At 39.9% G+C, this 27,392-nt stretch overlaps 2 non-coding genes and 1 pseudogene across 2 annotated transcripts; 1 reads left to right on the top strand and 2 right to left on the bottom strand.

The window, feature by feature from the left end:
* LOC138242516 (zinc finger protein 271-like) overlaps positions 1-27,392 on the top strand; it is a 681,240-nt pseudogene that overhangs the window by 85,557 nt on the left and 568,291 nt on the right.
* Positions 16,759-16,830, bottom strand: trnat-cgu (transfer RNA threonine (anticodon CGU)). The gene has a single exon. It is a non-coding gene; the product is annotated as a tRNA-Thr (tRNA).
* On the bottom strand, positions 25,946-26,039 carry trnai-uau (transfer RNA isoleucine (anticodon UAU)). Its single transcript has 2 exons — positions 26,002-26,039; positions 25,946-25,981 (listed from the first exon to the last, which is right to left on the bottom strand). It is a non-coding gene; the product is annotated as a tRNA-Ile (tRNA).

Genomic DNA, 27,392 nt, shown 5'->3' on the forward strand with positions numbered 1-27,392 from the left:
ACAAAATAATAGTTGTTGCCCTCTAGAAGTGACTAAACTAGTGACTTATTTTAAACCACCTCTTAATATGGCTTGAGCAACTTAGTACCGTACTTGGTGTAATGAAGAATTGCATTCGAAGGCTCCAGAATATACAGTAGTGGAAATAATAGTTACCACGTACTGAATTTATGCATCCGTCGCTTGAAAACATTGTAATATTTAATTAAAGTTGCTTAACACTCATACCACATTTATTCATAATGAAGTTGATTAATGTGTGTATTTACAAAAGTGACATTTACTAATTATGTTGAATGTTAATCATTACTAGTAGCTGTGAAGTTTAAGGTGCTAGGGAGTGAAGAGAACAGAACTTAAGCTATTATTTATATAAATGTAGCGTGAGGCTTTAATGTGTTCTATAAAATTGAGGAGTCAACTGGATAGATTTGTTAAATATTTTAGTGATGGGTCTCTGTGTTTGTGGTTATCGGAGGAAAGCAGGGATGAGGAGGAAATAGGTTGCACCCAAGCATGTTAAAGGAAAAAAAACTCAGCATCTTAAGTGATATATGATGGTTTACAGTCCCTTTTCTGTCCTGTGGCTGTGATCCAATGACTGTGTTGAAACAGCCAGGGTTGTGCTAGCTCTTGATGGACTGGTATGCAAACCAAATGACAGACAAGCAAAGCGTTGTTTTACAATTCAGAAAGCTCGTTCAATGTGGCTTCTTGTGTTTTTATGACTCCTGTTATAGCGCTGGTCTTCTAATGTTGTTGGATTGTGCATAGGTGTCAGAAGATACCTTCATAAAGGATAAGCATGTCTTGGCAAAACAACATGCCAGCAAGCACTTCCCCACTTTGAAAGGAAGATGTTGGAACTGATTAAAGAGCTTAATCTGAACTGACACAGGAGAGAGAGAAAATCAAAGTTCTGAAAAGTAAGCACAAGGCACACCCTGCTAAAGAAATGTATTGCCTTAAAAAAATGCTTAGAAGGTCAGGAACAATTGTTTTGTTGTTGGGTTTTTTTATTGCTCAAGTATTTTTATAAGTCTAATTTACAGCTCTGTTAAAAATAAAACTTAACTTTACTGGTTATTAGTCGGTGTCTTTTGTGACGACTTAGCTATAACAATGGGTTTGCTTATTCATCTGGAGTGTTAAACAAAATTAATGCTGCAATAATACAGTAGTGTTTAATTTCAAATGCACAGCTGCAGTTCTCATTTGTTTCATGACTAATTACAATTGGGTATCTCATTAATAACAATGTAGCCTCATGAGATGAATTGTAGCCTAAATGCAATTCTTAAATTAAAAACTAACTGATTTGCCAGGAAATTTAGTTTGAATATAAACAAGAAACAGAAAAGTAATTGTATATTAACATGGCGTATGTATTATCCTACTTATCGGAAGAGTTCTGATGCACAGTCCCCTGCAGTTCGGGCTAATTAGTACAACAACGCCGAACCGGATTAAGCACAAGTTGAGTTGAGCTCCAACTTTGTTCCACATGTTTTTTGCTGCAATTGAACTCAGAGTGGGAGATGATCTCCACAATGTACCATACTCAATTGGTACGCGGCTGTGTTGTAACTCGGGAAGTCCATTGCAATTGACCCTATGGGTTTATATACATGGGTTTCTCTACATCCACTACCATAAGGGAGGAATGGTGAGTTAGAGGGAGGGCACCAGTTTGGTTTATCAAGAATTCACCAGACTGAGTAGAAGTACAGATCCAATCATTCAAAATGTGCAAGGTATGCTGCAGTAAATCGCAGTGCTCGTTCTGCAAAGAACTGTAGGATACCGCATGATGTATCATAGTAGGGTGAAATATCTTGTAAAACCACCAGGTGGAGCTATGAAAGCTCTCATGTACAGCATTTGGTCTGTTGCCAGAAAACACTTGGTTTTGAATCCCTGTCAATGCTGAGGGACAATTGTTTGTCAATTACAGAATTTAACAGTCTAAACGGTATATGCAATTTAATAATTTTAAGCTTTGTATAACATTGTTAAACATTAAACTGATTAAAATGTACACTGAAGTGTTATAGAGGACACATGTTGTGTATTGCCTCTTACATTTAAAAAAAACATTCATTTGAATGTGATATGAAAGATATTAATAATGAATAACACTGGATAGGCTGTAAGCTCAAAATAGTACTGTAGTCCACTTTCTTTCTAAACATCTGCATCAATTTGTCTCATTCACCTATGATTACTTAAACATTTTGCCTGCCCTTTTCAGCTATAGTTTTTTTGAACCCAGCTCCTGGCATGAGTTTTCCTTTAACAAAAAAAGGAAAATAGTTGGATTTACACTTGTAAGAAACTTTCTGATTTTAATGGGATATGGAAGATATTAATAATAAATGACATTGGATGGTCTAAATGGAAGATGTATAGAGGAGACATGTTGAGTCTTTTCTTTTCAGCTTGAAATTAACTTTTGCCTACTACTGTATATTCCATTGCAAACTCTTTATGCAACGCAGCTCCATACTTCTCTCAAAGTCTAGGCTAGGTGTTGCACCCCACTGTGTTTATGTAGATTAAACAGTTCTGCTGGGGGAGGGGAAGGAATTTTCATGCTCTGGTGTCATTGTTGTCCTTTAACATAAGGCAACCAGCAATCAAATGTCATGTTTTTCTGGACTGTAGTTTTAAAACGTGAACAAAGACGTGCCTTATGCATACGGTGTGATGTTGTATTTCCCACAAGCTATACTGTAGTAGCTTTAAAAGTATACATTTGTCCTGTATCAAAGTTTAACTTGTTCAGAGCACCCTACATTACAAACTGAGCGAATTCAACAGTATCGACGGCTAAAAGCAACATGTCAAAATGTTCCAAAAATAACAAGTGAATGAGTTGAGGATTCGATAATAGAGTAATCATAACAATAACTCCCGAGTTGTTTCATACAATCCAAATGAAAGAAGGACACTTAAATAAACATGAAAAGACTGTGTTTTCATTGACGAAAAGTAACGTCACACTCTCTCTTGTTTAATCTGATTGTTTTATTGCTGCACAGACTAAAACCAGAGAGAAAGAGCACCTCTTTCTTTGAAGCATTTTGTTTATCCTATCATGTATCAGTTTCCAATCACACAAAGTAAGTTTTGAGAATCTCCAATTCAACATGCCTATGTGTTCGCAGAGAATGGAAGGCAAGGCCCTTTTCCCTCTGGACCAGTCGACATTTACGGATGTGGCTCACTCCCAGTCACAAAATTACAAAACAGAAGAGCGGCGTAGCGGTCGGCTCTGGCTGTCCCCTCTGTGCCGACACACTGCACATTCAATCCCCCACTCCTCTTGACTGATGGGCAAAAGGTGGACATCTGGGAGAACTGTACATGGCATTGGCATCTGTGAATTCTGCTGTGTAGATAGTGCTTCCTGAGGGGAGAGCAACAGTGGGGATGGCATCAGCCAATTCCTGGGTGGTGGTGAGCAGAGAGGACATGATGGAGTGTCCTAAGGTGGTGTGTGCTCTGCTGGGGGTGGAGGGCTGTGTGGAGATATGCATTGCACCAGGCACAGCAACCTGTGTGGCAGGGAGGGGCACTTTTCAGGAGATGAAGTTCTGTTTGGAGACCCGCTGCTGTCGTAAACACTCCAAACAGGTGCTCTTGCTCTTTTTACAAAACTTTTTACTCGCTCTTTTTGAAAACAGAGACCCACAGCCTGTGGCAAAATAACAGAATCCATGTAAGAAATAACATCACACAGGAGTATTCATCAGTTGCGGAAGAGACGTCAAAATCTTTTATTTTCATCCATCTTACTGCTTTCTTTTTTACTGTTACTATAGTCTTTGAATATTGTTTAGTGTGTGCGAGGCTTCCTGAAGAAGAGGCTGTGAATAAAACATTTATAATAAATTATACATTCTAGCACAGCAAAAATACCTTGGATTTTGAAATACAATCGGTTATTTCAAATGAAGCCCCTTCGTACTTTGCAGGCCAGAGCAGCTGAAGCACAACGTCTCTTCCTGTAAAAAGTCTTTACCAAGACTCTAAATATCTGACTTTCAGTTTGAAGCGGTACAACGGATTCCAGGGCACATTCATTCTTGATTCAGGATATATACGAGTGTGCTAATGGTTAAAACTGTGTTTACATGAGGTACAAGCAGTAACATTTTCATTCCGAGAAGAAAGCCAGTCTGTGCGCATTTTTCAGCGTGCACATTGTCAGGAACAACAAACCCACAGTGCCAGCAAACCTATCGATAGCCTGTAGGTACTGTCATTGACCGGGGTAAAGTAAGCGTTCAAAAACGATTTTGGCACACCTGTAGCATTTTCACGAAACCTCTTAGGGTTAAGAAAACGCTTTGTGTGCAAACTACATTGTGACTGTTTTCACAGCCTTCACTATGTCATTTTTAAGCCATTTTTTTTACCACGCACGAATATTATTTTGTCCATATCTTAGCAATGGAAACACAAAAAGCCTTCAAACCAATGCATTTTAAAAACCATGACTTGTGAAATTTTTCACACCCTCTACATCAAACTATAAGTGAGCTAATTTTTTTTTTAAACCTCTGGTTTTTTATTGATGTGTAACTACGCACTAACTGGAACCCGGGGGACTGCTGTGTACACACGTTCACAATGCAAGAAATACTGCTCAATACGGCTTTGTGTGAAAAACCAGTATATCACCATAGGAAGCAGGACAGCGCAGTCTCCAATTACCCAGACTGTATGCACAGGAATAAGGCTTTGGTTGATTTCTGAAACCCTTTCTTTATGTCATGTTTTCATTCAGGTAAGGGTCAACTATATATACACTATAGTGCTGACAGCGGGGAAAATAAAAAATATTCTTTACTCAGCAGCTTATTTAAAACGGCTCCAATGATGTTCAAACCGGTTTTTTACACAGAAGACTAACACAGCTTTGCATTCTGAATCTCATTTTCTCATGCTTTTAATTAATGTGGCATTCTGCGCTGGGATAGGGGTATGCTGTTCACAAACCAATAGCATTTAAACTACAGCACCCACAATGCTGCAACGAAGTGTTTTACACACCAGACAGCCCCCCCTCACCTTATACAACCTTGCTTGGGATTGTGAAACCTTTTCTTAAATTATTTTTTCAATACAGCACCATTAAACATGCATTACACTGGGATGGGGGGTGCTATTCATGAGTCAAAAGCTTCATCACAACATCTGAAAATTTTAGATTTGACATTCTTTTTATTTCATGCTTTCTTTTAGTTTTTCCTAATTTCACATTTTAAATAAGCTGTATCTGTAGCAAATCACAATAAAGGTGTGGTATGCAGATGTGACTGTGTAACATCAGGCACGAAGGAGAGAAACAAAACTGCAAAGGAGAAAAAAAATCTCTGGGGGTCCAAGACCTGATAGTTGACCTCCCCTCCAGGTATGACAAGTAGTTACTAGAAACAGTTCACATGCACCACCATGCAGATTGACACGGTGAATTCTATTTGCTGTATTATGTCAGGCTAGATGTTAATGTTGAGTATGTCCCATCCACTGGGTTGAGCAGTACAGGATCTTGAGTTTTGTAGGGACTCTATTGGCTGGGTTCCTTGCTTCAGAAATCCAGGAGGATCCCTTGTCATGGGGGACAGAGCTCGATATCAACCAAAGGCACCGAAGAGAGAACAGTGGCATGCATGGTGTGGAGAAAACAAAATGGGTTAGACACAGAAAAAAACAATTGCAACGTGGTTGTCTACTTACCCGCTTGATATCTGTTTCTGCACCTCCTAAAGAACTAGATCACTCAGGATCAATAAGACTACAGAGATGATGTAGAAGACTACAGCATTGTTAAATATGCTTGTAGGTATGGGGCATCCTTAATAAGGTCTGACATATTTCTACAATTTAGGGGCTGTGTGCCTAAATGCTCTGCTACCTGCTCGCTATTATTAATGTAATCTGTTTATTGATCTAGACAGCATCCTGCAAATGCCATAATCTTACTGGAAGAAAAGGATCACTTTGGTGTCTAGGCTGTTCTTTTTTGATGAGTCTCCAAGCCTGGAGATGTACACGGTATGATATTGAAAGTCAGTGGGGTTCGGACTTCGATGATGTGATTGTGTTTTATTCTTTCGGTTAGAATCCTTTTAGTACTGTGTCCTGTCTGAAAGGTACTGTAGAGATGGTACTATTTGGGTAACCTAATAAGGAATCACGTTAAATACACCTCTATTTGACAGAAGCCAGTTTTCTTTGATCTTTCTTACAGCAGAGTGGAATAAATCATGGCATGGTGACATACTGTTGATTTAGAATTCTTTGCACTACTACTTTGATGTTAACACTGTGTAGTGATCATATATAAAAGGGACTGTGTTGTGTTATGATGAACTTTTTACTGTTTTCATACATACTTTGTTTGGTTTCTGGCAATAGATAACAAATGGTTTCTAGTGATTTTTTTTGTGTTCTAGTGTTTTTCATTATTTTTTCGCAAAGTGTCTGAAAGTTTACTCTTACCCAAGAGATTTTTGGGGGAATATTGAAACTTGTATTTACGTGTCTTTTGGAGTTGAATTCTGCTGAGAACACGTTGACAGTCTTCTTGAGTTTCCAGCATGTCTTTTATGTAATGCTCAGGAATAGGGGGTGGTTGCTCACTCATCAATAGTGCCTGAAATATAAAACCGTAAGAAGGGTTATGAACTGCAAAGAATCCAAAGAGTATAAATGGGTCACAGATCAAGATCTAGGTATTTGCAGAATTTGCCAGATCTCTCTTGATCAAACTCCTTTTTTCTTACTTTGTGTTTTTATAGCAAGACATTATATTGTTTCTGTGCTAAATGGCAAGCTCTTTTAGGTGTTCATGGTCGTACCTTTGTTTCTATATTATTGGAAAGAAACCTAGTAATTGATTTGATGCATCCATATCTAATCACCAATCTGACACACAGTAATTCTATCTTCGTGATGCCTGTGTCATGTAATAAATTGCACAGATTATCAATAATCTTTTATGTGTGCCTTCTTTGGAGTGTTTTTTGAAAAGGTATCTCTAATTTATAGAACCATTAATGCCAGAAGATAACCCTGAAATCCAAACTTCCTAACAATAACAAACAATTATAACGTCCACTGAAATATGTCATCCTATGTTTCTGTTGAATCTAAAACTACATGTCCTGAGTAAACCTTATATTAGTTCAGCTATCACATTTCATTGGTATGTTTTGTTATTATGTGCATACATTACACATAATAATGTTACGACCCCAAGTATCTAGGGGTAAAGGGGTGTAACATTTAGAATAATTCTTTTGGAAGCAGGTGGGTTCTGGTAAGTGACTAGGAAGCGCGATAACAAAGGTGGGTGTAAAAGTGATGATTTTAAGTTAAATCGTGTCTTACCAGTCACTTATAACACATAGGGGTAAGGGAACTAGAGTGGTGCCAAAGAAAAGAAAATAACCAAACAAAATGGAGCTGGCTAGGAAAGTGAGGGAAAGCTAACCTGACTGCAAAAGAAAACCCGAAACACACGGTCTTCGGCGTCTTCAACCTAGCTAACCTCCCCTGACTACTCAAAACCATACAAGACAAATGTCACTCACCAGTACTAAACTAGTGTTACTAATACAAAATCAATTAAGTGTGTAGAATGTACCCAACAACCTGAACTAACCTTATACACAAAAGTTTACACAAAAACACAAGTGAACTAGGAATACAAATAAGGGAAAACAAGAGTAATCGACAGGAACAGGGTACAAAAGAACACAAAGGTTGAACAAGTAACACGTTAGGGCAAGGTAATGGCAAAACAAGGACAAACACAAACAAACGAAAGTACAAAGAAATGAACAGAAAACAACAAACCAACAAAGCTGAAACAATAGCGAAACAAAGCGATAACCACAACTAAATGAAGCAAAGCAAAACCAAGCAGGACCAAAGTCAAACGAAAGGCTCTTCCTTCAGAAAACCTCCATGTTATATAGTGAATAAGATTCACGCTGGCTGAGAAGCTAATTGATCATGATGTCATACAGAACAGTGGTGTAATGGTGGGCCAATGGGGGAGGGAGAACAATCAAAGGGTCAGCAATGTGGAACATACAAAAAAAACACAGACCACACACTGGGACGTAACAATTACACATACAGATAGAGATGATGTTCACTTTCCCAGTTTGTCTGCCGCACCAGTGTTTCTCCACACATCAGACACATGTCCTGGAGAGGAGCTATAACAAACATGCCAAATAGATTGATTTCTCCAATGTTGTTATCTACAGATCATTGTTGCATAATTGAAGACAGTTTGATAGAGACCTTTTCCTGATTAGGTGTTCTACTGCTTCTTAAACCGCACATTGTCATGTCTCAGAATACTCCTGTCAACACCTGTTACCCTTTTTTGGGTCAGCGTGTGTTGCTATGACTTTAAGGGGGCACATGATAACACAGCCATCATGTTTCAGTTTGCTTTGCTTCACTATGGGCAATTTAGACCCACACTTTTCCTAGACTATGGTTGTTTCAACCACAACGAAGGCCAAAGTGTCATTGAATTTTAACTGTGCGAAATGTGATTTAATTAACTTTTCATCTCTGTGTTATATAGTACAAAAAGAATACCCAAATGAGTACTGCATATAAATAAATCGAGAATATTTTTTCATTCAGACTTGTTACATAGACAGAACATGCTTCAGGAAAACAACATACACCAATAAACGCAGGCAATGATGATCAAATGGTACAATACCTGAAGCTTCAAGAATTCTGATTGACAGGTCTTCCCGCAACTTTCTTATTTCTTTGGCGCTGCTGTTCATCTCGATGTATGTTGGAATATCCGGGAAATTGTTCACGATGTCTGCGCCCATCTAACAGACGAAGATTTGTCACAATTATTATTTCCCTAAAAATATCTCATACAATAGTTTTGAGACAGTCCAAAATTTCTGCATGGAAAGGTTATGTTGACCTGCATCACAAAGACCCCACAGCTTGAGGCATCTGCTTGCCGGGTGTGACCAATCACGCTTGGGTGCCAGTTGATATTCAACCAGTCTTCTTTTCCTAGGACATTCCTTCGCATCTTAAAAAAGTCCCTGAAATGTATGTGTGCCCCTGCAGAATTTCACCACGAAACCAATGCTTGATTTCTTACCTGAACCTTTTTGCCGCTGCAGTGGAGTCTCCCATCTCGTCACTCCCCAGAGGGTCGACCACAAAGACTTTCTGGGATGGAGCACACAGATACTGCAAGAAACAAAGGGCCCATCATCAGACATGAAGTTGCATTTAATGTGGGGCCAGACACACAGGCAGTTTCAGGAGTTTTATGTTGTTTAAACAAAGGTTTTTAATATTTGAATATTTTATATATATATATAATATTTATATTTATATAAATTATTTAACATTTAATATTTTGCAAACCTCGGCAAAGACAGTCAGGAAATGACCTAACAGTACTTATTTTCCTACATGACACTTTGACTTGTTTGGTTGTCTGTTCATTACACAGCAGTATTCACAATAATAATTTAGAGACATTGTCCAAGACAATGTCACCATTGCCTTGGACACTCACTATCAATGTCCACCTTTTTTAACAGGAGAGGAACACATACATTGTGACTTTGTAATTTTTTTAGATGCAACAAGGATAATCACTTGAACTGTAATGGTTCCAGGTGTAATTATAAACCTACGCTGTTTTGGATTACCTGCACCACACTTACCAACAATTTCCAGTGGACACCAGTGTTAAAAAAGCTAATAATGGCTTCATAGTTTTCAAAGTTGACCTGTAATGAAAAGAATGACAAGATTAGTACAACAGGCTGCCTCACAGGGATGGTGTGCTACCTTTGAATTTTGATTTCTGACTATAAAGGTAGTTTCTTTAGGCAGCACCATGGGCACAGTTGTGACCTGTTTTGATTGCTTGTAGCTCTCCTTGTTTCTCTATTGATAAAACAATCATCAGTTAGTGAAAAACCATGTTTGCCCCTCACTAATGTAATCCATCAACATTTGTGTTTGATGTCCTTACCTTGGACAAACGTTGTCTAGCCATGCGCTCTCTATTCCCACTCATGATTACACCAGTTGTGTAGTGGTTCATTAGGAAAACCTTCTTCCCCAAGTCCATGGATTCTTTCGCTACTTGAAAGTAACACTCAATGGTCTTATGGAAAAAGCAAACACAATTGAAGAAGATGTGATTTCATGCACTCACAAACATTTGATTACACAAAAGCATGCAATCAAACACTTTCATCTTACCTCGCCTATGAGCCACTCATCTGGTTTCAGAGACACAAACTCCGAGTGTCTGAGAATTTATGTGTCTGCACTGTGCATGGATGGCAAAACTGCAACCACTAATTCACTCGGATTGATGTTCCAAAGGACGTGAACCTAAAAAAGATTTACCAAGCCAAAAGCATACACAAGAGATCACTGGAGCTAACATAACGAAAATTGAGATTACACACCACTATCAACAAGTATAACAAGTTAGAGAGAAACGACAAAGAACACCTACAGTAGTAGAAGATGACATTCATAAGCTCTGAAAAAGAAGTGAATGTCCACACAGACAAATATTTGAAATACAAATCCTACCTTCTTTCTGAAATCTGTTTTCTCTTTTATAAGTTTTGAGATGGGGCGTGCATCACAGTGTGGTGTGATCACTTCAGCCATGCCCACGGCAGCTTGCTTGGGTGACACTTTCCCTTCTTCTTTGTGCTGCCATTCTTTACATTCTGTGGTTCCTGCTTTCCCCTGCTGTACTTGCAGGCCATTGCTGTCATCTGGCGATTTTTCACTTGTTTCAATATTTCTATTGCTAACTTTTTTTTTCCTGTTTTCTCATTTTTGGGGGGATTGGAATTTCTGTGGTGCGCTGTAGAATTTATTTTTTGTTTCTTTGCCTACACCTGGTGCTCTCTTTGCCTATTGTTCCTGTGCATGTTCATGACGTGTCTTAGTGGTGATCAATGGTGCCATCAAAACCTTTTTGGGGAGATCATTTTGGATTATATGTTCTCTGTACCACCCTAGAGGGATTTTCTCATTATCGTAATAAACTCTGCTGGCCTCAGTTTCCTCCTGTGCTGAAGTATTGATTGCTTGACAATGCCAAACCAGGTCTCAACATGACAGTTAGTGGCTCTTGTTTGTGCTACCTCTGACATTGATATGTCTTTTTTGCTGTCTGAAGCATATCTTGTCAGGTCACCCAACAAAATTCCACTCCACAGTGAAAATAATGCCATGTATCTTTGCAACAGAAATCTAATTATGTCTTCACAGAAATAGGGGTTCACATTGTGTTGTGTCCCATAGTCATCATGCTATCTTCATAAATACCTTTGAACTCCACAGCGAAAGGAGAGCAGCCCAGGCTGCCTCTCATTTTTGGGTATAGTACCTCATCTGTGTCTTTGACTTCTGCTTCCTTTTCCATCTGGTCTGGTGTGGTTGTTTGAGAAATGTAAGCGTTAAGGAGGCAGACACTAGATTGGACTTCAGTTGTGAACCTCCTACTTGAGAGTAGAATACACATATGTTTGAAAACATTTCTGGAGACACTCAAAGTTGTGCTGTTTTGCAGGATGGCAAAGGAAAATGTTGCAAAGTCTCGCAGTCCTTTGTCTGTTGTTTTTTTACTAATTGCTTGAGAGACAGCCTTTATGACATGGGCAGAGCAAAGGTGCAGAAAAGTGAACATCTGAAGTTCTGTGTACTTAAGTTTGCCTTGGCAGACTTTCATTGCACGATTTAAATATGCATGGATGGTGTCCCCATTGAAGGCAAAAAAAACACTATGAATCAGGGCCCAGCTGTAGTCAGTTTCTACATGCTGCACTCTCTTGGTAGTACATGTTGAGATGTCAAACATGAATTTACGTAGCCAAAGTTCTATACTGACAATGGTGTGGTCAGTTGTCAACATTTCAGACACTGGTAATGGAGGCTTTCTTTTCCACCTCCAGGTAACGTAAGACTGTATTACAAAATTATTTTGTTCTCCGATGGAATTTTTCTGACTACCCCTCCTGTCGCATCCAGGTAAAGGCTGACTTTCTCCTTTATCTTTAGATGGGCAATAAGAATTCACATACTCTGTTCTGTATAAAGATAGGCAGCAAATGTGTCTAACTGCAAAATCTGTATATATCCTGAAAGATGGACAGTGTTGAAGTCGCATTCTTTCATATATTTTTGTGCCATATGGAATTCAATCACTGGATCATAGTGAATGCGTTTACTGTTCCTGAACTCTGATGGAATGACTTTCAGGACATTCTGTGTTAGTGGTTTAGATAAATTGCCTGCTGCAATTTCAGCAAGCGGAGTTCTGCTCAGGTTCCTGTAGTATACATTGCTGATTCTTTTTGTGAGGGCACTGGCAATCTTTCGACGATAAGGCTGACGTGCTTGTTGAAATTGTTTCCCTTTTACTGTGCTGTATTTGCCCTACTTGTACAACATCAATTGTGATGTCATCATTGCCCATTGGTTTGTGTCTTGTTGTCATTATGTATTTTACATTGCAGGACCTGAAGGTACAGACTGCTTTTATCATCAGAAAGTTTTTTTTTTTCTGCTGTTCTCTTTCCTGATGTATTGGTATTCGAAGGCTATTGGGCAGCAAGGTTTTATCTTCCTGAACTCGCTATATAATATCTGGGTCCATGGTCGTCTTAGTTTAGATGTACCTTTTAGAGGTGCTATTTTTCTCCATTGTTCAGCCTTTAGACATACTTTGAAAGTTTTAGGCACAGACATAATCTTTCTTAATCCCCTTTTATCCTGAGGTGACGTCCCAGACGAGCTTGCCCCCTGGGAATATTCACTGTGCTCCTCAGGCTTTTTTTCTGATTCTACACAGATTTTTTTTCTCCCTCTAACATGCCACCACTGTCTGTGCTGCCGTGTGCTGCCCATGCATCTTTTGTATCTTCTGATGAACTTCTGAGCTCTGTGTTGCCTACCAAACTATGTCCCTCACTTTGACTTGAAATACTGACTATAGATTGTGTACTGTCATCTGGTTTGGAATCCCTACCAATACTCTCCTCTTTCTGCGCCCTAAGCACTTAGGTTCTTACTTTTTTTCTATCTTCATGCCAAATCACTGATAACCATTTCTTGTTGCTGGGGCAATCCTCTCCAAGGACTCTGTTTGACAGTGTTGACCACATATTGTCATTCCAACTCATTTTTTTTTCGAGTTTAGAAAACTTCAGAAATTCGTTGATCATATTCCCTACTCCACCAGCCCTTGACCACAGGTCTGAGGGGTGCGTAGTGTGGTGCAGGTTCTTGTCCCATCCTGCTCTTGGTCCAAGTTGGAGGGTTGCACCGATTCTGAGTCTTGTTAGCTGGTATGGATTGGTTTGGGGGTGTTGATACCAGAGTGGTCCAGGAGGGGGGTGCAGGTGTCTCGGGGGCATTCTTGATTTTCTATGACTTCAGGTTGATTCTGTTGGTTCTGAGTGTGTTGGTTATATACGCTTGTGTGTATAGATGAAAAAGCTATTGAAGAGCACCCCATTCATCTCAGTGGAAGTTTCCATGTTCAAAAAATCCTAAAAAGAGAATTAAAGTTTCACACAACAAAGCATGACTGTGAAAGGTCAGGAGGCCTGCATTGTGTGCACAACACTTGATTACAGTCAAAAAATAATGAAGCCATGAAGAAGACCCCACCTATCCCAGTGTATTACCTGTAGTGTTATCTTCAGAAAATCATAAAAAAATAAAGGGGCCACAACCCAAAACAAAGCTGGGAAAAGTCAGAGGACCTGCTTAGTGTGCAAAACACTTACATGCAGCATTGTGGGTGCTGTGATTTAAATGCTATTGGTTTGTGAACAGAATACCCCTATCCCAGTGCATTGTGCCACATTAAATAAAAGCACGAGAAAAAGAGATTCAGAACACAAATCTGTGTCAGTGTTCTGTGTAAGTCGGTTTGAACATCATGGGAGCTGTTTTTAATAAGCTGCTGAGTAAAGAATATTTTAATCTTCCTGCTGTCAGTAGTATTGTCAATATAGTTGACCCTTACCTGAATGAAAACAGGACGTAAAGGAGGGGTTTCAGAAATCAAACAAAGCTTTATTCCCGTGCTTACAGTCTGGGTAATTGGAGACTGCGCTGTTCTGCTTCCTATGGTCATACTGACCGTATTGAACAGTATTTCTCGCGTTGTGAACGTGTGCACACAGCGGTCCCCGGGTTCCAGTTCGTGCGTAATTAAGCATAGATGAAAAACCGGAGGTTTAAAAAAAGATAATTAGCTCACTGATAGTTTGGTGTAGATACCCACAAGTCGTGGTCTTTAAAATGCATTTGGTTTGAAGGCGTTCTGTGCTTCCATTGCGAGGACAAAAGAATATTCGAGTGTGGTCAAAAAAACGTCATAACGTGCCGCGATGGTATAGTGGTCAGTACTTTGTGCTGTGACCGCAATACCCGCGCTTTGAATCCGGGTGACAGCAGCCCAAGACAAGAGAGTTTCCTTCGTGTACAAGGGGGGCATGCGTGTACAGCGAGCGGTCATCGAGTTGATGTGTTGCCCCATATAAGCAATGGGAACCAACACTGCTTTACAAAGGAGGACGGTCTGAGCTTATCGTTGGTAAACTGGAGACCAGACCGACCTCTTCTCTGACGAGAAGAAAAGGTCAGGAGCCGCAGTATTTAATATGAATAAGAGATTTATTTTTTCTGTGGCGCAACTAGTACCAAACACTTAATCTCGGGGTTGTGAATTCGAGCTCCATGCTGGTAAGAAATCATATAGGTTATGATAAATTTACTTTTTTAAATAAAAAGTAATATTATAAAACTTTCCCGATACCAGTTTGTAGGTGACATGTTCTTTATAAAAATAATCTTTAGTATGGGATCAATAACCGCGCTAAAACAAATATCGGAAAGAAATCGCCTGTCACTAAGGAATTTAAGTAAAGTAGAGACATAATCAGAAAACCTGCATATAGGAAATGTTAGTTACTTTGTATGTGCTTTAGCGTTTTCTTTTATATACCGAAAAAAAGTTCAAGGCGTTCTAGTCGCTGTACACCTCGTAGATAATCTCAACGAAATAACAATACAGTACCGGACACGCAGTGAGGAGCTCACGCAACGAATAGTCTTGAACATGCCAAGCGTTAAGGCACACTGCACACCTGCGAAACATCACATCCTAGTTTAGTTACAGTGAGATTATAGACTGGAAGCTAGGAAGTCTCAGATCACTTTTTTATTAAAGGTTCAAGCAAACCCAAATACCTTTGCAAGAGACATTTCAGAATCCCAGTCAAATCCAGTACGATTCCTGGATCCCTCGAATTCGGCAATATCACAGATCTGCAGTCCACGATTAGAATACTTTAGGTGCATTGTGTAAGACATACCGCCCAGAGCATTTCTAAGACAGGAAATACATTTTCGTTACGAAATGAGATATACTGTACGTAGAGTGAAATGGTCTGGTACAATTCCTAAGTTTGAATAATTCAAAATAGACGAAAAGGGGTAATTACAGACTCTTTCGAAATGTAAGAACATTAAAGCTGTGCGGACCTTATCTTGATTGACCTAGTTTAATCGTTTTCAGAAAGTGTAATTGTATTATTTTATGTACCCCTGATGATTCTACTGATGTTATAAGTGCTCTTGTTTATATTGAATCTATTTTGTTGTTCAAATAAAAAATAAAAAAAACTTTCCGCATGCGGCTGCTGTAAAAATAAAATGACATCAAAGTCGTTGTACGTAGAGTTCTGAAGCCTGTTCCACAGAAGAACTAGCTGAGATGAAAAGTTCGATATTCTACTGACAGGGCTATTATCGTCAACTCAGTTTCTTTCTGAAACAACATTTTTCAAGAAAAACTTACACAAAAATTTCACAATTTGAAATAAAATGCTTGCTTAAAAGTGCAGATTATTTTTTACCCAAAAACTGTAAATGGAGAAAACCGACCCGTTGGAGTCTCTGTGGTACCATTGGTCAGTGCGGTCAGGTCGGGACTAAAACGATAGTAAGGTGCTGGTTCAAGCATATCTAGGCACGCCTTTCTCACTGTTCCGTCGTGAACACATCTAGACAAAAAATGGCATGTACTGTTTAATACATTATTGACCTTATTAATAATTTGAGGGAATACAAATGCTTTGCATGTATCGAATTACAGCACGTAACAACTGACTACCTTAGTCGATATCACCGGGCAATTTCCAATAACGACCAACATCAGAAACTTCAAGAAAAATAAGATTCCATATCTTGGAATGTAGGGCGGGAGAATTCATTTATAATCCTGTTGCATCTTGAGCTAAACTCAAGAGGGCACAAGCCCTAGAACCCGAATCCGTTACAATAACAAAAGGACAGACATTGAAATATGGGCTATTTCGAAGTCGCAAATGTGAGACATAAAGTCGGAATTCTGAGTTACTAAGTCGCAATTCTGAGATACCACAGCGGTTTTTTTTTTACTCCCTGGCGGGAACGGGCTTCCATAGAAATCCGGGTTGTGAATAACAACTGTCACTACACCCGCTTGAGTTCTTGAGGCTGGCACCTAAGACCACCCAGCCATCCTGACAAGCAGTGGCTTTGTCAAAGGATTATTAACTACTTTTCTTTTCTTATTATTACAGAGATTTCTACATTGCAAGACAATTGATGATTTAGATAAAGGTATATCGTAGTACGCAAATCAGGCACGGACAGGGTTTGAACCCGCGCTCTTCGGTTTACGAGACTGACGCCTTACCACTTGGCCACCGCGCCCACAGTTTCCTTTTCTTTCCCATCAAGGCTCATACATTTTGAAAATAAATAAAAAAAATCTTTGTGCACAAATTGCAATGGCAGGAGAAGTAAAACAAATATGATTATGATGTACAGTAATTGTTCACTTAGTGAAATACTCACTTTTTTGGCCCACTAAATATAGTTCTTCTGTGGAGCTGGCTTCAGACTCTGCTTATAGCGCCCGTCAAATAAAATAGATATTTAATTTTTACAGGAAGACTCATTCCGAAATGTATCTCTGCAGTTTTTGAAAAGTTTTGAATGGCATATTTTATACAACGCAGACTGCAGATCTGTGCAGCAATCGTACTACATTTCACTGTGATTCTGAAATACGTCTAGCAAACATATTCAGGTTTCCTTGAACTTTTAATAAAAAACGACTTCGCTTTCAATCTCTGATGTCACTGTAAACATCGGACGTGATGTTCCGCAGATGTGCAGTGTGCCTTCTTGTCTTATTCAAGTTTACTGGATTTTTGAAACGAAAATACAAACTGGACAGTTTCAGACACATGAAGACTCATAAATGTCACTACAAATGACAAATTTGTAGTGTAAATCCGCCGGGCTGATTTACGTGTCTGACCATCTCTCTCCTCCCTCTTTTGCAGTGAGCACTATTTTTCATTTTCTTCCCTTGTAGTTTCCTCGCTCTTTTACTGTCCCTTTCTCCCACGGAGAGACGGAAAACATGCCGAAATCGTTTTCGCCCTGTGTTTCTGCAACATCAGTGAGTGAAGGGAAAGCCGAGGTTGTGAGTTCGAGCCTCACCTGGAGCAGTGTCTTTAGCTACTGAAAGCAACTATCGAGTTTAGATACTCTTAGGTATTTGTTGGAGATAAATTAACATCAAACGAACAAGTAAAGGTTTATTTCGAGTCACAATCAAATAAGGCTCCTTAGCTGAAACATTGTGTTTCCTTCTCTTTTCAGCATGGAATAAACCTATACTTTTCCTTTGCAGATGATGCAGGTCACTACTTAAATTCCCATCAGCTGTGGACCCCCAGCTGATCTCTACACAGATAGGTAGATAGAGGAGAGGTCTACTGGGACTAAGGAAGCCAAAGTATGGGGTACCAAATACTTGAAAAAGCTCTCACATTAGATTCTGTGTTTTTATTGTTTCCCAGATTTGTTTTTAATGTTCTTTTTGTTTTCCCTTAAGTATTTTTTTATTTTATTTCCTGTAGTAGTTAGACTACTACAGTGATTTACAGAGGTTCCCGGAAGGCTTCTCGCATTGTGGTTGTTGTGTTTTTTGGTTACAAGTATTTGTTTTCTATTGATAGGACCCCACGCATTACTGTGGGACTAGTTAACTTAAGTTCTTACATTGTACCTGAAATTACCACATGAACTACTACTCTGTTTTTCCTTTTTTTTAATAAAGGCACAAATGATGTTTTTTTTTTCTTGTGGCTGATTGGCAATGACCCTACAACGGGTCATTGCTACGAACCTGGCTGCTGAAATTTGTCAGCAGCTCTGTACTAAACCTGTTCTCAATTGCAACAAACCTAAAATAACATCTGCTGCCCATTAGATCTTTCTGATGTAGGAGACTAACTTAAACCACCTCTTCACAGGGTTTAAGTAGCTCAGTAGTGGAACAGTCGATCGCTTTTGAACTGTTCTGAATGTAGTGGAAATAATATGGTCACAAAGTAACGAACATACAGTATTCACCACTCGCTTGAAATATTTAGCTTAAATTGTTTTCTAGACACCACAACTATTCACAATCAATTTTATCAATACGTCTTTATTAATAAAAGTGTAATTTATTAATAATTAAGATTAATGCAAACCTTTATTAGTAGCTGTATTACCGGTTAATCTGATGAGAATTCAGAACACGAGTCTCTCGCTCAGTAAACATGCTTTATCGTATACTGAGCTTTCGATGAACGTCTAAGTGAAAGACAAATTCACTATTTTCACTTTTTGTTTAAAGAACACTTTTATCACATGTTCTGCACTCCCAATGGTGTTTAACGGTGCTCTTTCTACACGCCTGATTTGAACGTCTTTACAGAGAGCTGATTTGGAAGCCTCACATATGCAAATGGTGACAATTTTTTTCGCTCCACATGAGAAACTCATAAATCTTTTAATGATTTCCTCTTCGCCTGCAGCACTAGCATTTGTCTACAGTTTGTGGCATCTTTGCAACACAATAAATTTCACCATGGACTGAAAGATCAAATGGTTTTGGCAAAAGATAAGGAGATCTCCTGGCCTGTAAGGGATCAAACCCACAACCATGGGGTTATTAGAATGACAATCAATTCAACTGAGCTACCTGACCACATACCCGTAAGGCTCTCTGTGCAGCATAAAATTTAATTTAGAGAATTATTTTTCCCTCTGAATTTAAACCCTCACAATTATGTGTACTGGCTTTCTGGAAGTGGTGGATATGATGAAAAAGAGATCAGCCTCTGTGATGCGATATCAAGTGACACTGACCTTCTGTTATACTGTTCCCTTCTGCATTTAAACCTACTGGGGAAATACTGGTACCCATGCATGTAAGGTTTCCTCCTTGTCAAATTATTTTCAAGCACATTTTTGTTGTTGAAAATAAACCTTGTGGATTTTCCATGTTGTGTCCCTCTTCTGTTAGTGTCACCCAAATTGATACATTGTGCTCTGGCGATTCTTCAGATCATACCATTTTGTACAATACTGTATCAGTATTGTAGAACTCATATCATTAAAGAAAATAAGGCTTTTTTTGTATATTTTATTATAATTGTATTTATTTGTGGAAATATGTTATTTTAATATCGACATGTAAATTTGAAAAATTATCCCCCCCCCCCCCTAAAAGCAGGCAGCCTGAAGAAGGCTCCATGGCCGAAACGTTGTGTTCTCTTTCTTCTTTTTTTCAGCATGGAATAAACCTATACTTGTTCCTTTGCAGGATGTCTCATGTTGTGTCTGGATTTGTCCACAGTGGCTTTTCTCCTTTGTGTGGTCCAATGTATACATATTGATAACAAACATTTAAGTTTCCCTTTACATTGGGGTTGATATTTTCATTGTGAGTTGCCAAGAGCTCCTTCATTTTTAATTGATAGTTTTAATATAATAAATTAGACATTATAAGCACATAAAATGGTTCTAAAAAGTTTCTTGCAAAAAAACTTCAATAAAATTAATAAAACATCTTTCCCATCAAAAGTGTTACATTCAGAATTTACATCAAGGAATGGTTTAATTTCTTATTTCTGAAACATCAAATTGTAGAAAGAAGAAAGAAGTGGGATGTTCAACCCTCCCTTTTGTAAAACACAAGCTGCAGATACAGACATTGAGGAGAGTGTGGAGTGAAGTGGACTCAGGTCACAGTGTCAGTGTGGATCCCATCCCTGAACAACCTCACCCACACTGAGTCCCCTGTCTGTAGTCCTCTTTACCTGAAGTGGGGTCTCCCTCAATGTCCCCTGGATCTCTGTATCCAGAGGGCGTCTCATCAGAGAGGAGTCGCCCTGTGAACAGACGAGCAGGTCAGTAATGGCTCTGACACAGATTGGCCTGTCAGATACCTCTTCTCTCCCAGTCAGTATTTATTTGCTGGTGTGAAATTAGGTTGAAACTAATGACAAAGTTTAGTCCAGGTTGGTACAGGGTGTACTCCTGCATCTTATTTATAATAACTCACCTGACAGCGTCTGGACTCTGGGGCACACTATTTTTCCAAAACTCTCTGCCTCTCCATCTTCTCCTTCAATTGTTGCTTCTCCAAAACTCTCCTCCTTTCCTCCTCCTTCTTCAACTGTTTCTTTACCTCCTTTTCACAAACTCTCCTCCTCTCCTTCTCCTCTTTTGCTTGTTTCTTCTCCTGCTTCTCCAACAGTTTCCTCCTCTCCTTCTTTTCCTTTGCCTGTTGCCTCTCCTCCTCTTCCCAAAATCTCCTTCTCTCCTTTTCCTCCTTTGCTCATTTCTTATTCTCCTCCTTCAGCTGATTCCTCCTCTACTCCTCCTGAGCTCACCTCCATTCCTCCTTCTCCTTCTGCCTCCTCTCCTCCTCCTGCTGCAGGCGTTTCTCCAGCCCCCGAGCGTAGGCCTTCCACCTCTTCTGCTCCTTCTTCTCCCATCTCACCTCCTGCTTCTGCTGCTCCCTCCTGTTCTCCTCCGCCTCCTGGGCACGTCCCCGCTCCTCCTTGTTCATGGTCCTCCTAATTGCATCTGCTGCCTTGTTGCGTCTCCTCTCCTGCTTCTCCTCAGTCTTCCTCCTCTGCTCCTCCTTCTTCTCCCGTCTCCTCTTCTCCTTCTCCAGCATCTGCCTCCTGTCCTCTCCCTCCTTCTCCCATCTTCTCTACTGTTTTTCAAACACCTTCCTCCTCTTCTCCTCCACCTTCATCCTCTCCTCCTCCAGCTTCCTCCTCTCCTTCTCCTCCTGCACCTCCTGTCTCCGATCCATCAACCACCCTTCCTGCTTCCGCCTCCTCTCCTTATCCCGCTCCTGGGTGTTCAGGGACCGGTGCCTCCCAACCCGGACATTCCTGACTTTCTGGTGCCGCTGTCCTTTTGCCCCCTTGAGGCTCCTTCCATCTCTTCAGCTCTGTAGTGTTGCTCTTATCCTCATCAACCCCGGAACAGCACAGCATCTTGGTGAAGGAATGGGAGGAGCTGACCTGCTTTGAGAGAGAGGAGTTAATATAGACATACTGACTGGACACTCCAGTACATTAACACTGCACTGAGAGAGAGGGGTTAATACAGACACACTGAATGGACACTCCTGTACATTAACACTGCACTGAGAGAGAGAAGGGTTAATACAGACCCACTGAATGGACACTCCTGTACATTAACACTGCACTGAGAGAGAGAAGGGTTAATACAGACACACTGACTGGACACTACAGTAAAGGTTCACTCCTCACCTCTCCTAGAATCACAGGAGCTACAGGGTCCTCTAGGTGTCTCAGCACCTGTGTTCTGACTTTCAGCAACTCTGGAGGCCTCTCTTCAGGACTTGGACCTTCCTGACTCTCCTGACTCCTCTGCCTCTTCTTCCTCTTTTTCTCAGTCTTCTTCACCTCAGTCTTCTCCTGGGAGTTGATGGGAGGGAGGCGAGGGAGGGGTCTGGGGACAGGCAGCTGGCTGGACAGTGGGGCAGTGACCTGGGGCAGGTCAGTGTCAGTATTAGAAGAGGTGGACATGTTGTCCTCTTCATCTTTTTCAGGGCTGACTTGGAAAGCACGCCTCTTTGCACTTGGACACTGAAGACAGACACAGATCTTTGCTGTTGGGGTCAGTTCTTCTTATTTTTAATATACCCTCAGTATATGCATTGTGACTGTAATAAGAGTCTGCACAGTTGACTCTACACAAGGACAGAGGGGGCAGCATGGAGCAGTCGGCAGGGAGTTTAATGAGCTCAGCGGTGTCACAGGTGAGTGTAGACGGAGGGCCCAGGGGCACCGAGGTCCAGGAAAGGAAGGGGTGGACAGCTGGTTCTCTTTGAAAGCCTCATCCACCTGGATAATGGGCTGTGGAGGCTGAAGACACACAGCAGACCTTGGTAATGGAGACACCCTTCACTTCTAATTCTGTACGCACTATAAGGTCCACATGTACTGAGTTTCACCAGGTGAGTCTGCACGGTTTGTCCAATAAGATCCTGGAAAAGTGTGTCTGTACGGTCAAGAACGGGAAAACGTTTTTTTAGTTGAATTAATTGCTTGTCGATAGATAAGTGATCAATAACTCTCCTCCGTGCGCTCTGCGCGTCTCCCACGCCAGACAGCAGGAGGAGGAGAATGACAAACCGAGAAATGAAATTCATTAAACACTAACAGAAAAAAAAATGTTTACTTCACAGAATAATGCGTTATAAAGCATACTCCTGTGGAGCAGAAGAGAAAGAGAAGGAGCAGAGGTCTCTATAATAAGTGCTTTTAAGCGTTTTACACGAATCTCCATAGAATAGAAGCCAGGAGGATCAGACTCCTGATCCTGGAGGTTGAAGAGCAGCTCTTGGTTTTATTTTCACTCGATCTCTCAGTTCCTCTGCGGGTTTGATGATTTAATTAGCTGTATAACTGTTATCAGACTCTGTTTAACTGTATATTTATAAGACTCCCCATGAGAGACGTGTGGGAGACGCTGAATCCCAGGGCTGGTGTGGAATCACACACAGACAGGTCTTCTGTGTGATCTGAGTCCCACTGCTCAGAGCTACAGACTGGTCAACTGGTCACTATTGTAGACACGACCATCAGTCTGCTGCTGCTGATAATCATATTACACTTATAAGAGTGGCAATACTGCTGTTCATTAAATAAGTAAAAATAATAATAAGAGATAATCACATATTGCTCAATTGTCAGTCAAACACTTCTGACAGATAGGTTTATTCCATGCTGAAAAAAAGAAGAAAGAGAACACAAGGTTTTGGCCGTGGAGCCTTCTTCAGGTGTAAGGGAGACAGGGCAGTAGGCAAAGGTAAAGTAGTGGGAGAATAAAGGCTGGGAGGGAGGAGGAGTGAGAGGCGGGAGCAGGGGACAGAAAGAGAGGCCAATCAAGAGGTGTGAAGTCAGAATAGATGTAGAGAGGTGTGACAGAAAGAGGGTCTTGGAACAGCTGTGAAGAGACGGAATGCTGGTTTAGTGAGAGAAGCGGGCAAGTGGCCCAGGGAGGAAGAGATTTAATCTGTTTCTCTACTGTGCATGTTTAAATCCACTTAATATTGAATATTAATATGGAATTTTACAACTAAGGCTAAATTTTGGTAGCTGAAACAGAAGTACTGTATAGTACAATTTTGTTTTGATTTGAACCGATGTTTGCACCTCAATAATCCATTCGTCGTTGAAAGAAGCAAAGGCAGATGTGTTTTGAATCTCACGATGATCCTGTTCTCAATCCAAAAGAAAGGTTTAATGTGATCCCACTAGAAAAATAATCAATTTCTATATCTAATGATGTCCTTCAAACATTTTGTAATATCTCTGGGAGTGTATACAGTAGAAGCCTGGTTAACTGCTTAAATTCAAACTAAACAGGAGATTTGATTTCGAACTGGGATTTAAATAAATAGGAACGCTGCACTACATTGTGCTTTATGTAAGATAAAAGGTGGGCTTCCTGTGTTTTCGATAACTCAGTTATAAGAGCGGAGGAATATAGTGGAAACAGCTGGGAACTCTTTGTTCTCTGGTTTGAATCTGGCTGGAAGAAAGGTGTTTTTTATGTTCTTTAATCAAAAAGTGAAAATTTGTCGTTCACTTAGTTGTCCAACGAAAGCTGAGTAAACGGTGAAGCAGAGCCTCTTGTTCTGAATTCTTCTAACATTTTCTATGCTTGTAGACTCCTCACTCTTCCTAAAAGAAAGTGCTGCAGATAAAGATACAGTAGTTGTCGGAAGTTTAGTTCAGTGGTAGAGCACATACAGGCTGTATGTGGTTGTTTTCAATCGCCGGCGTCTCCACTCTGGATTTCTTCCTAAGCGCGATATCTTTCCTTACTTGTGTGTGAATTTCAGCGCGACACACAAACCCTTTGTCTGTTTTATAAATATTCTATTTTAAATCAGTTAAAACAAAAAAAGTACTAATTACATACACATAGAAAACACATGTATCTAATTTGAAAATGTGGGCAATGTATTACTAGTTGTGGAGCTGAGCTCACAGTAGAGCAGTTGATATTGTTAAACCACGTATTGTTTTTAAATGATGCTACTAAGCACTGCCACGGTGTTTGTGCAGTCCTACCCAAGCTTTCTATCGAGTGGATGAGTCTCCTGTTCCATCTCCAATTCTTTATGCACATTTCGCCTGTTTCACCACCGTTATCATTAGACTATAGCCACTAATATGAGAAATACTGTTCTGAAAGACTGTCTTAAATAATAATGTTGAAAAGGGTAATGATAAGAGTTTTTTTCATTAAGGTAACCATACATTTGCCTGTATAGTACAACTTATTATCTGTATCCGCAAATCCCCAATATTTCTGCTGTCTCCTGAGAAATACAAGTGTAGTTTCTACACAAGTGTAGTTTCTGTTGTAAATAATACAACAAATCTATTCAATTAACACCCCTATGTGACAGAACACATTTAAGACTTACACCCCTTTAAATATGTATTTCCTTCATTTCAGTTCTCTCCCCGGGATACCTGAAAATTCATTATAGTATAATAAAGTCTGTGCATGCATTACCTGTAATACAGCTACTAATAAAGATAAAATTAAACTTCATTATTAAGATATCACACTTTTATTAATAAAATATGCATTGATAAAATTCCTTGTGAATAATTGTAGTGTCTGGAAAGCAATTGTTCATTACTTAATGACGATATTATTTCCACTTCATTCAGGACAGTTCCAATGTAATCTATTGTTCCACTTTGTCTGCTTAGTCTCCTACTTTAGTCACATCTAATGGGGAGCAGCTGTTATTTTAGGTTTGTTGCAATTGAGAACAGGTTTGGTACAGAGCTGCTGACAAATTTCAGCAGCCAGTTTGTTGCAACTGACCCGTTGTAGCTACCAATCAGAAGCAAGGAGAAACAAAAAAAAAGGAAAACAGAGTAGTAGTTCATGTGGTAATTTCAGGTACAATGTATGAACTAAAGTTAACTAGTCCCACAGTAATACGTGGGGTCCTATCAACAGAAGAAAAAAAAATAGTTGTAACCCAAAAACACAACAAACACAAAACGAGAAGTCTTCCGGGAACCTAGGTAAATCCCTGTAGTAGTCTAGCAACTATAAAAAAACAACCAAATGCAACAACTTCAAAAGAAAAAGAAAATTAAAAACAAATCTGGGGAACAACATAAACACAGAATCTAATGCAAGAGCTTCAAGTCTTCAGTGCTCCTCTCGTCACAGTAGACCTCTCTCATATATTTGGGAGCTGCATAAGCATGTGTGGCTGCAAAGGTGAAAGTATAGGTTTATTCCATGCTTATTCCAAGGAAACACAATGTTTCAGCTATGGAGCCTTCTTTGATTGTGAATCAAAATAAACCTTTACTTTTCATTTGATGTTAATTTATCTCCATCAAATACCTAGGAGTATCTAAACTCGACAGTTGCTTTTAGTAGCTAAAGACACTGCTCCAGGTGAGGCTTGAACTAACAACCTCAGCATGACTCCGCTGTGCACTGCTGTATAAGTACCACGCGCTGACCGATTGCGCCACTGGAGCTACAGTATGCAAGTTGTGCTTCTCATACAGACTGACGCTGCAGAAACACAGGGTGAAAACTCTTTCGGTTGTGGATCCATCTCCAGATGGGGAAAAGGAACAGTAACATAGCAAGGAAAATACAAGAAAATAAACTGAAAGAATTGTGCTAACAGCAAAAGGGGACGGAGGGAGGTGATCAGACAAGTAAATCAACCTGGCAGATTATTTGTAGCGACATTTTTTGAGTCAATCAGCACACTGATTTCTCTTCATGTGCCTTAAACTGTGCAGTTTGTATTTTCGTTGTAGATAGGTTTCTTCAGAAGTCCAGTAAAGTGACAATAATGGAGAACTAGCTGACGCACCCCGTCGTGAAGACTACACGTTGATTACACGTTTCATTTTCAAGTTTCCTCCTTTACATGCAATTGCTGCCCGGACACTGAGAGAAAGCATGAGAAATGGCTTCAATTTCAATGTGAAGTGCAGTACAGGCTCGATGGCTTCACATCTCCCATCAATCAAATAAAATTGCAGTAAAGCGATCTAAATATGACTCTGAAGTACTGGGAAAGATGATTATTTTGAGCGTGCCTCCCAGGGTCTGCTACGAGGCTGAAGTTGGCTTCTTATTCGCGTTTTTCGTTCCATCTTAAATGCTGCTGCTGTGATTTTATGTCGCCTTTCGCCTGTAGATGGCTCTCTTCGATCAGTACTAATCCGGCTAGAATACTGTAGACATCTTCAGTGAAAGGGAATATCCAAATAAATAGCGGCTGTCCAAATTATATATTTGTATGGAATATATTTCAGAAAATCGCAAACCAATTTTAAAAACTCACCACAACACGGACTTACACTGGGAAAAGGTGATTGCACTTTCTGCATATTGCTACGGCCTTCCCCCGATTATGAAAATGTCTCACAGTTCTGACACCGACGTGTGAAAGACAATGTAACAGACTATCAAAATCCTGAAGTACAAAAAATTTTAAGGCACCATTTTTTTAAATATGACCCTCTGATCCTGGCATGTCAGAATACATTTCGAAAAAGTATGGCACAAATTGTTGGGAATATCACTGACCTTACCGATATTTGCAGGGGATCGAATGTTTTGACATGTTGAACTACAACACATAAAAATTGGGCTCCTTAGTCAATATCACCGAGAATGTCCAATAATGACGAACATCAGGAGCTTCAAGGAAACTTAGACTCGCACATGGCGTTTTATCTTCGAATGGAGGGTGGGAGAATTCAGTTATACTCTCGTTGCTCATTAGCTAAACAATTTTAAAAATATGACACAGATTTGTTCCAGAAACTTGTAATCGCCTTGAAGAGAGTCTTCTTGAAGATGTGCACCAG

The sequence above is a fragment of the Lepisosteus oculatus genome, chromosome 14 (genome assembly GCF_040954835.1).
Source record: "Lepisosteus oculatus isolate fLepOcu1 chromosome 14, fLepOcu1.hap2, whole genome shotgun sequence".
NCBI classification, from domain to species: domain Eukaryota; kingdom Metazoa; phylum Chordata; class Actinopteri; order Semionotiformes; family Lepisosteidae; genus Lepisosteus; species Lepisosteus oculatus.